This window comes from Somniosus microcephalus, chromosome 4 (assembly GCF_052327205.1).
Source record: "Somniosus microcephalus isolate GS21.2 chromosome 4, FLI_Smic_1.0, whole genome shotgun sequence".
Classification (NCBI taxonomy): Eukaryota; Metazoa; Chordata; class Chondrichthyes; order Squaliformes; family Somniosidae; genus Somniosus; species Somniosus microcephalus.
In genome coordinates, this window is record NC_140990.1 from 319594791 (window position 1) to 319598656 (window position 3866).

At 45.8% G+C, this 3866-nt stretch overlaps 1 pseudogene; it reads right to left on the reverse strand.

Annotated features, from left to right (window-relative positions):
- Window positions 1-1599: 1599 nt before the first annotated feature.
- On the reverse strand, window positions 1600-2553 carry LOC147120650 (syncytin-2-like; annotated as a pseudogene).
- Window positions 2554-3866: the final 1313 nt, after the last annotated feature.

The following is a 3866-nucleotide window of genomic DNA, read 5'->3' on the forward strand; positions in this document are numbered from 1 at the left end:
GTAAAAGAAAAGACAGCCACCCGTGGCTTAGTAAAGTAATAAAGGATAGTATCCGACTGAAAACAAGGGCATATAAAGTAGCCAAATCTAGTGGGAGGATAGAAGATTGGGAAGCATTTAAAAGCCAGCAAACAATAACTAAAAGATTAATTAAGAAAGGGAAGATAGATTATGAAAGTAAACTAGCAAAAAATATAAAAACAGATTGCAAGAGTTTCTACATTTATATAAAAAGAAAAAGGGTGGCTAAAGTGAATGTTGGTCCCTTAGAGGACGAGACCGGGAAATTAGTGGTGGGGAACATGGAGATGGCAAAAACGCTGAACAAATATTTTGTATCAGTCTTTACAGTAGAGGACGCTAAAAATATCCCAACACTGGACAAACAGGGGGCAATGGGGGGGGAGGAGCTAAAGACGATTAAAATCACTAAGGAGATGGTACTCAGTAAAATAATGGGACTTAAGGCGGATAAATCCCCCGGACCTGATGGCCTACATCCTAGGGTCTTGAGAGAAGTGGCGGTAGGGATTGTGGATGCATTGGTGATTATTTTCCAGAACTCCCTGGACTCAGGAAAGGTCCCGGCAGATTGGAAAACTGCTAATGTAACACCCTTATTTAAGAAGGGAAGTAGACAAAAAGCTGGAAACTATAGACCAGTTAGCCTAACATCTGTGGTTGGCAAAATGTTGGAGTCCATTATTAAGGAAACAGTAACAGAGCATTTGGATAAACATAATTTAATAGGACAGAGTCAGCATGGTTTTATGAAGGGGAAGTCATGTTTGACAAATTTGCTCGAAATCTTTGAGTATGTAACATACAGGATGGTGTTAGAACCGGGTTTTCCTGGTCCTCGTCTTGAGTTCCGTAGTACGAAGAATGATTTCAGGCTCGAGGGTTCGGAGAGTTAAAACAACATTTTATTACTTCCAACTGTTCGCAGTGGTCACACAGTATATTGAGGTCTTTTACAGTACATTCGTGTCCCGAGAGTCACATCGGGTTAGGCACGTGTTGCCAGCATTTACGTCCCCGGGAGGTGTCTGACTCTCTTGATGATCCACACGTCTTCTGGCTAAGAGCGAATACCGGTAGGGAAGCCCCTTTTATACAGTGGGACAAGGGTCATTACATCACTTCCCTGGCAACAAGCGTTCTCCAATAGGCATCACTTAAGCCGTTTCAGTTTGGCCATGATCTGGTCTTCAGTCTGGCGGGCAAGTCCTGACTTGTCTCACTGCTGCATATGCCTTCCTGAAGTACCGGATTGTGATTGGGCACCGCACAATAGCTAGTCAATCATCTTCTAGCTAGCAGTTAAGCCCTTTCAGTGACCTTTATTGCTCGTTAACACTTGGCCGCAGGCTGGGGCAGGTGTCTCTCTTTTCTGCTAGCTTTGCACTTTGCAAAGCTGGGGCTGCTCATTAATCTAATCTAGACTTTCCTTGTGCGAAGCCATTTTTGTAAGCCAATTCATCGTCCATTTTATTCACATTTCCGCATTCCTCCCTTTGATTCTTTGTACAATCTCCAAGAATCATTATATACAAAGTGTCCTCCTGATAGTGCACTTTATCAAGACCATACCCCGTGGCTCCATTTTGTTTGTGTTCTGGCCATGAACACAACCAAAAGGGTTTTAATTTCGAGTTTACAGATAACTGTGTAGGACCGAACAGGCTTCCTCTGGGGGTTTCCCCTCCTCTGCTGCGTCTACTTCTACCCTAATTCGGGAGAGGCAAGGGAGTATAGTAGCTCCTGCACGACTTATACAACATTTGATAATAGTTACAAAAATAATAATTCCCAAAATTACGCCACTTATAACAGTCAAACCATACAGTAATTTCTGTCCCAATGTTTTCAGCCATGCAAACCATCCTTCACCCCCTCCGGCTTCAATGAAGTCAGCCAGTTGATTTTTAATCTTGTCTATAGCGTCTTGGATATTTTGTTTCTCACTATTGACGTTTGTGATGCATTTGTCTCCTATAATCATACACACACCTCCCTCTTGTGCCAAGAGGTAGTCCAAAGCATATCGGTTTTGCATGCTAAAAAGACGTAGGGTTGCCATTTCCTTATTTATGGCGGTTAATGCTTTAATGGTGCTATTGCCCAGGAGGGTGATTCCACACATTAGATAATTCCTATTCTTGGCCGCTATCACTCCTGCGCCCCCTCCCAATGATATGGCCGATAGAATACCCCACCCTACTGAGCTACCCAGTGTGGTCGGATCCCGCCAATCTGCACAGAACTCCTCGGAGACTGCCCGGAGTTTCCGTCTGGATGGTGTATTGGTGGGGCAGGGAACAGCTACGGGGGCGATTACTCCTACTGCAAAGAGAGAGGGGAGTTTTGGCGTCGCTGTTGTGTATGTTCCATTGAGGAGGAATGCAAATCCGTTCTTTGCTCGGTAACATTTGACCTCCCGGTTATCAACCTTCGCAAACTGTGTATAATAATAGTTAAGGGGGTCATTTGAGTTTCCCCCAGACCCGGACAGCTGGAATGTATCAAATGGGAAGGTCCATTTACCGGATGATACATGGGTCCCATTACACTGACCACAAATGAATTGTCTTCCTGCTGTGACATTAAAGCACCTTTGTTCATCGCATGTACAGGTCAGCTGGCCCCTGTGTGCCTGGCAGTGGTGTCGGGCACATTGTTGTTGTATGCAGGTATTGTCCTGGGGGACAAGGACATATACGCATCCCCATCCCTTACCCGTGAAACACAGGGGACGTTGTGCAATTCTTACCCATGAGCCCTCGGCAAACGGGGTCTGTTGAGCTTATTAGCTGCGCGCATCGCCCTCGAATGCCCTGGCTATATCGGCCCGTCTGACCCTCGCATGTCTGTTTCGTTGTGTCGGCGGTATATAGTGGGAGGGGTTGCCAACCTGGTGTGGCTGCAAACAAGGATTCCACTGATGTGGCCAGAGGGTAGCATACACTCCGGTCTCCGTGTATCTGTAGGTGGGTCTGATAAAATAAGTTATTCTCTATACCTCCTACCCATGTTAGAAAAAGGGTAAAGGAGATGGCTAGCAATATGCTGATGGGAATCATGGTACACAATAAGTCCAATTTATTCTTCTGTTGGGGCTCCTGTCGTATCTCTTTTCACATGTGTCGCGTGTATCCAAGCTTTTTTTCCTTGTACTTTCACGGCTGCTCCTGTGGTCAACAGGATGACATACGGACCTTCCCACTTGTCTTCCAGGGGGGCTGGCTTTATTTTCTTTACCCAAATTTGTAGCCCGGGGACTAAACTGTGTCCTCCCGGTGGGGGTTCTTGCCAAGCTGCGCTGACCTGTTGGGAAGCAAAACTGACAGCATCTGTTAGATCTTTACAATACTTTAGTACTGTATCACTTAGAAGATGAATGTCAGCCCTACGTAGATCTATTGTTCCGGGTAGCGACATTGGTCTACCGGTAACGACCTCATAGGGACTGAGTCCAGTGGGTCCTGTTAGGGGTGGCTCGAATACTACATAGGACGAGGGGTAGGGCCTGAGGCCATGGCACTCCTTCAGAGTGATACTTAGTGAGCCGTTGTTTAATTGTCCTGTTTGCTCTTTCCACTTGTCCCGATGATTGGGGGTGGTATGGGCAATGCAATGACCATTGTATTTGTAGTAGTCTACAAAGTTCTTTAATTATTTCCCCCGTAAAATGTGTGCCTTGGCCTGAGTCAATACATAAGGGCACGCCCCATCTAGGAATGTAATCTTTACACAAGACTTTCGCGGTTGCAGCAGCGGTGGCGCTTCGAACTGGGGTGGCTTCGATCCATCGTGAAAAGCGATCGACCATCACCAATACATCTGTATATCCCTGACATTTTGGC